The sequence below is a fragment of the Canis lupus genome, chromosome 23, assembly GCF_011100685.1.
Source record: "Canis lupus familiaris isolate Mischka breed German Shepherd chromosome 23, alternate assembly UU_Cfam_GSD_1.0, whole genome shotgun sequence".
Classification (NCBI taxonomy): Eukaryota; Metazoa; Chordata; class Mammalia; order Carnivora; family Canidae; genus Canis; species Canis lupus.
Genome location: NC_049244.1, coordinates 12,946,414 through 12,953,450, shown reverse-complemented (window position 1 = coordinate 12,953,450; position 7,037 = coordinate 12,946,414). Strand labels below are relative to the sequence as shown.

General features: G+C 40.8%; 1 long non-coding RNA gene across 1 annotated transcript; it reads left to right on the top strand.

Moving 5' to 3' along the window:
* Positions 1–3,767: 3,767 nt before the first annotated feature.
* Positions 3,768–6,739, top strand: LOC106557645. Its single transcript, XR_005376698.1, has 3 exons — positions 3,768–4,141; positions 4,252–4,323; positions 6,349–6,739. It is a non-coding gene; the product is annotated as an uncharacterized LOC106557645 (long non-coding RNA).
* Positions 6,740–7,037: the final 298 nt, after the last annotated feature.

The following is a 7,037-nucleotide window of genomic DNA, read 5'->3' as shown; positions in this document are numbered from 1 at the left end:
CTGAACGCTCTGAGATGGGCAGCTTTCTAAACTAGGCTACTTAGAGTCATTCCTGGAACACTTTGGAACTATGATTGAGAAAATACTGTCCTTCTCTCCTGCTACAAGCCTTGGGCAGAGAGGCTTAGGAGCTTTGCCAGCCATGTCCCTGGCTGTGTGGGCAAGGTCAATGTTCAGGAATAGGGAATCAAGCCAACAAACACAGAGTTGAGAGTTGGAGGGAAGACTTCTTTGCATAAAGATGTCCTCAGATCTCTGTACACATCTGCTTTTCCTAAAGCCTGGCTGTTGAACCCATGCTTTGTTATATAAGCTCCCCTGCCCCTCCCTCTGCCACCAGGTGGGGTTCTGTGCTTGAAACCAAGAGACATCTAAAATGAACAGGGAAGCTTATCCATTCAGCCAGAAGTGTCCCAAGAGAATTACTCCTTCCTCAATACTTTCCTGGCATCGTCTACAAGTCTCGGTTCTGCATTGACCCCTAGGTCCTTGATGATCTGCTGGCACATTCTGTCTACTACCTCAGTCTACCAAGGAAGTATGGTATGTTATGGTGACATAACTATTTCTCAAGGGTCTCTAACAGAGTAAGCATTTTACATCTATTACTGCTCTTCATTATAAAAAATTATAATTTTTTTAAAAGATTTATTTATTTATTTATTTATTTATTTATTTATTTATTTATTAGAGGGAAGAAAAGCACACGCACACGTGGAGGGAGGGGAAGAGAGGGAGAGTCCTGAAGCAGACTTCCTGCTGAGTGCAGAGCCTGATCCTGGGCCCCTGAGATCAAGACCTGAGCCGAAATCAGGAGTGGACAGCCTAACCAACTAAGCCACCCAGGGCTAAATTATAATTTTTAGGTAAAATCATGACTCAGGTGCAAATGTGAAATAAATATGTCAAAATTTTTATTCAACTCAATTAATAGGAAACCAGTAAGATGCTAAAAGTGGTTCAAATAAGAAATGGAATTATAAAGATTTATATTCTCCACCAGGCAAAATTACCTGGCATTCCTATGAACAGGAATTGTTTGTATTACAATGAACAGGGAATGTTACCATTGGTTTTCTCAGCTTCATTTCTACTCTTATAGAGTTGTTTAAAAGAGAGAGAGAGAGCACCTAGGCAACTGCAGGTCAAATGCGCACACCCCTATGGAATCAGGTGTCTCAGAAGCTCCTCTATACAATGTCCAGCACTCCCCTGAAAGGACATCTAGTCATCTCTTTTGTTCATTTCCAATTCCTGGACAGTCTTTTTTGACAACTACAACCTTGTAAGAGAGAGATGATTATACTCAATAAAACATCATCGTCACTTTGGAGATGAGGAAACTGAAGGTCATAGAAGTAAGAAACTTATTTTGATCACATGCTTTAGTATAATGGCAAGCTGGGATTCAGACACAGCTCTGATTCCAAGATCTTGACCCAAACTATCTGAGCTGGCTAGGGCCTCAGGCACACTTCCTGCCTCACCCTAGTCTCACTAGGGGAATGGGTCACTCGCTTACTCATTCACCCATTTCACAGACATTGCTTTTATTAGGAGCTGTGATGAACTGCAGTCTTAATTCAATCAGCCTGAAACCACCAAGAACAAACCTAGGGTGACAAAGTCAGGTTCATTGACCTACTGCAGAGGAACTGCACACCGGAGGACCCACAGGGTGTCCCACCAAATGAAGGAAAAGAAAGAATGACAGAATTGGGAGGAAGGGAGGAGTTAAGGTGAATGTCGATAAAGCAGGATTTTGAAAAGTCAAAGGAAAGCAAGACTGTGCATAAAGGTATCATAATAAGTCCTGGACTATGAAAAGGACCAAAGGACCCGTTTCCGTGGAAACAATAAAATTACAATAGCTGTGGAATGTTGTGTCCTGAAATCTCTGATCCGAACCTCTGCACCAGAATTGTAAATAGGGGCTGCTTCTCAATGTTAATGACTGACCCCTCCAGGCAAGAAGGGAATTTTTTCTTTTTTAAACATTTTTTTATTATAATTGACATATCGCATTGTGTGACTATGAGTAGACAATGTGTTTGTTGATTTGTACATTTATATATTGCAGTGTGAAGACCACTGTAGTGTTAGCTAACACCTCTTTGGCTCTGCTTAATTTTTGTTTATTTTTTGCATGGCATGTCTCGTTCTTACCAACATAATTCCAAACAGATCAGTTTCTGAGAGTTTGTGATTTTAGAAAAAAAGTTTCTCCATGAATAAGAAAGCAGTACTCACTGCAAGAAGGGAGTTCTTCAGACACTTTATAGCTACAGTGTCCTGGAGAGAAATACTTATTGTTAACTTTGGAACTGATTTTTCCTGTGTCTTTTATTCCAGCCTGATGAATGGTCGGTCAGGCAGATTTTGAAAGTCTAAGCTAATTTTTACTTTCTCACATCTCAGTGAAAGTGATAAACGGGTCATTATGACACAGTTCTAGAAGGTGCTATAATAGAGGATTTAGCTTAGACTTAACTTAGGTTTAGGAAGACTGCCTATAGGAGGCAGACCTCGCCTCTGGGAAAAGCAGAAATTGGCCAAAGGAAGATGGGAAAGATGGTTTACAGTACAGCAAGGACATAGGCAAAGAGGAGGGACAGGGAAGCAAATTGAAGGAATTGCAAGTACTGGTGAAGGTGAATCAACAGTCTGGAATGCTGGGGAGAGTGGCAACTGATAGATACCCAGACTCTCCTATGTCCAAGTGGAAAGCACCCATCTCCTTGGAGTATGTGTTCTTTAGGGAACACTTCTTTGAGTGGTCTTCCTATGTATGTATAAATGACAGGCAAGTAGTCCTGAGTGGGGAGAGCGCCAAGGGGAATCCCATTTCCTAGGGCACTTGCTTATTTACCAAAGTTGATCCCAGCAGACAAAACAGGGCTATTTTGTAGACTTTGCACTGAGCTGTCCTCTCCTATTTCCTGAGAACATTTAGGGGAACCAGGCTGGCCTTCAACCAAACCTTTCTTTGCAGGAAAGGACAATGAGACTTTGGAGATAAAAAGTTACAAAGAGATGGGTTGGCCTTCCAGGAGAGAACTGGATTTAGCCAAGGGTTATATCATTTCAGGTCCTGGAAGAGAACAGGTCTCACATTGACACAGAATAATCCTCTCATTTGTCTCTTTACTACTCCAACCCAATCAGAAGCAGAGGGCAACAAAGCCTGGGGTGCTTTCCCAAGAGGTCAGCCTGCCAGGGTGTGAAGTAGGGTAGAGAAGGGAAAATAGTAGATCTGGAGGGACAGAGTGGAAACTCCCAGCACAGAGGTTAATGCTGAGAGTGCTTTCTGACCTGCTCAGGCCAGTAAGTGGTTCTTTGCCAAACAGCTGAGTTGGGGAAAGGGAGATGAGGGGAGTTGTTACTTACAGCCCAGTAGGCAGAAGCAGACCCAAGGACGGTGGACCTGGTGTCTGCAACAAACTGCCACCTCAGGAGATAGGCAGGCACAAGAAAGCATTTTAAATACCTTCCTTACTTTGTTTTAATTTTAACTATTTTGTTTAAAATAATTTATTATTGAAATTTATTTTAAAGATGTTATTTATTTACTCATGAGAGACACACAGAGAGAGGCAGAGACACAGGGAGAGGGAGAAGCAGGCTCCTTGCCGGGAGCCTGATACTGAACTCGATCCCAGGACCCTGAGATGATGACCTGAGCTGAAGGCAGACGCTCAACCACTGAGCCACCCAGGTGCCCCCTTACTGAAATTTTAAAAATGAAAGGAGTGACTGTGGTTGCACTGTTACTTAGTGTGGCAAGAGCAAGGGGCTGGATCCCTGAGCAGATCTGGAAGGAATGCCAGGTAGAGACTTTATCTGGAAGGCATTGTGGAGCCACAGGAGGGCCTGCAGCAGAGAGCTGCATATTTTACTGGCCTGCTGTTGTTGAATAATTGCCCTGATAACAACCTCCTACCCTCTCATTTATCCAACCAGGAAGGATTACACATTAATTCCATTGTCAGCGGACTTTCCGACCCAGAGAGAGAGGACAACCAGAGAACTCTGGGAATCAAGAGGAGAGGGCAAGGAGCCAAGGACAAAAACAACTACTTGTTTTTCAGTCTTGAGCCTTGAAAATAAATATGGAGTAGCATTAGAAGAGTCTTGTTTCTAGGTATCACACTCTTTGGTTCTTCTACATTTCTGAGCTTTTGAGGAATGTTGGTTTCGAGAATGTTCTGAGCTTTCATTCAACAAAACGATTTATTCTCTTCTCTGTGCCAGATACCAAAAGAACAATGGAGAAAAAAGCATGGGTGCTGCTCTTGAGACCCTCACAGACTTGCAGAGCAATAGGTACGTGAACAATTCATTGAAAGTGTGTGTTGAGCCCTAGAATAATGCAGGGCATACTCTAGACACACACATATACACAAGATAGCTAGAATTTTTAAAATTTATTTTTAGAAAGCAGGTACAAATTAATTATACTCCTCAGTACTACCTACAGCATCTCCCGTCATCACTCTTCTGGTTTTTTAATTTAATTTGATTTGATTTTTACAGAGAGAGAATGAATGGGGGGAAAGGGTAGAGAGAGAGAGAGAGAGAAAGACAGAGGGAGGGATCCCTGGGTGGCGCAGCGGTTTGGCGCCTGCCTTTGGCCCAGCGCGCGATCCTGGAGACGCAGGATCGAATCCCACGTCGGGCTCCCGGTGCATGGAGCCTGCTTCTCCCTCTGCCTGTGTCTCTGCCTCTCTCTCTCTCTCTCTCTCTCTCTCTCTCTGTGGCTATCATAAATAAATAAAAATTGAAAAAAAAAAAAAAGACAGAGGGAGAATTTTAAGAGGCTCCATGCACAGCACAGAGCCCAATACAGGGCTCACTCTAATGACCCTGATGGTGACCTGAGATGATATTAAGAGTCAGTCACTTAACCAACTGAGCCACTCAGACACCCCAGTCCTCTTTCCTTTTCTCCCATTCAGTTCCCACCCCTATACTCTTCCTCTTTGTAGATACCCACTTTAACAGATAAGTACTTATCTTGTTGGTATACTTGTAAAAATAACACGAAAGCCATATCATGCCATAGATCTTAATCTGCTTCTTTCAGTGAACTCTCTGACTTTAAGATCTATGCATGATGCACATGCATATCTAGCTCATAGCACCTAACTGCTGGAAAATATTCCAAAGGTTGTATCTATTCCATAGTACATGTTCCATTCCTCTGTTAATAAAAGCCTGGGTACTTCCAACTGCCCCACAACCATGTGAAGGATGAAATGAACACCCATAGACCTGTCCATTCGTGGGCTGTGAGCATGTTTCTCTGGCATATTTATTTACCCAGAAACAGGCTGGATGTGTCGTGGGATATATGCAAGGTCCCTAAGTACTGGCATACTGCTCTCCAGAGATCTGCATTTGGTATTGTCTGACTCTCTAACCTAATGTTTGCCAATCTTGTGGCTGTAAAATGGTATTTCATTTTATCTTGGATATCTTTGTTACCTAATAAAATTGAGCAATGCTAGTCATTTAGATATTCTGTACAAAGACCACTTGTGCATTTTTTAATTGGATTTACTTTATAATCTAGGTATTATTTATGTCACTTGTAAATGATGTAAAAACCTTCCTGTGTTCTGTGTCACAATTGTCAACTTTGCCTATTGTATATTATTTAAAATAAATTCTTTTTTTAATGTTTTCATCTAAATTCCAGTTAGTTAATATAGTGTTATGTTAGTTTCGGGTGTACAATATACTGATTCAACACTTCCGTACAATACTCAGTGTTTATCAGTACAAGTGCACACCTTAATCTTCATCACCTATTTAAAATAAATTCTTAATCTAAATGTAAGATAATCCATTAACTATTTTACCTTGTGGTTGGTGTGGTCTTGCTTAAGAAATTTTTCAACCCCACCCTCATCACAAAAATACTCTTCTACATTTTCTTCTTTTAGCTTGATGGTTTTATCTTTCCATAGGAACTTAGTCCATCTATAGTTCACTTATAGTTGGTGTGGTGCCAACTTTATCATCTATCAAGTTCTTTTATATACAAAGGTTTATTTCCGAGTTCTCTATTCTGTCCCATTGGGCTAGTCTATTCACCCACAATTACCATATTGCTTTTGTTAATATGGCTTTATAATATGTGTTGATTTCTGGGAAAGTGAGTCTTCCTTCTTGGCTCTTCTTTATTTCCAAATGAATCTAAATATTCATGGACATAGACATCTTAGAGGAAGATGGTAGAGATCCTGAAAAATCTAACTGAAATATTTCTTGGATTGCATTAGATACCTAGACTGGGAGGAAATTGGCGTCATTACAATATTTTTTAATATTTTATTTATTTATTAGAGACAGAGAGAAAGAGAGAGAGAAGCAGAGACAGGCAGAGGGAGAAGCAGGCTCCACGCAGGGAGCCCGACGCGGGACTCCATCCCGGGACTCCAGGATCAGGCCCTGGGCTGAAGGCGGCGCTAAACCGCTGAGCCACCGGGGCTGCCCGCGTCATTACAATATTAAATCATCCAGTTCAGTACTGTGCACTGTCTCTTCGTTTGTTTGAATCATTTTCTATTTCCTGTTTTAAACTTTTAAAATTTTCTCCAAAGAGGTTTTAAGTACCTCTTTGGTACTTTATTTCCTAGATACTTTATAATTTTTGTACTTGTGATGGGCATCATGTCTTCTATTATACCTTGTGGTTGTTATTGCTGGTATAAGGAATAAACACTATTGAATCTTGTATGATTATCTTTTTTCTAGAGACCTTGCTAAAGTCATATATTTTAATAGTTTACTTGTTGATTCTGTTGGGTTTTCTATATAGCTGAGCATATCATTTGCAAATACTGACAATTTTATCTTATATTATTATCCTTTTACCTCTTACAGTTTTTTAAATGCCTCTTTGCATTGACTAGAGCCAGTAGTATTGTGTTGAATAGTAGTGGTGTTATCAGGTATCTTTGCCTTATTTCTCATCTTACAGGGAATGCATCTAAAGTTCTTTGAAATATGAAACATTGATGAAAAAAATTGAA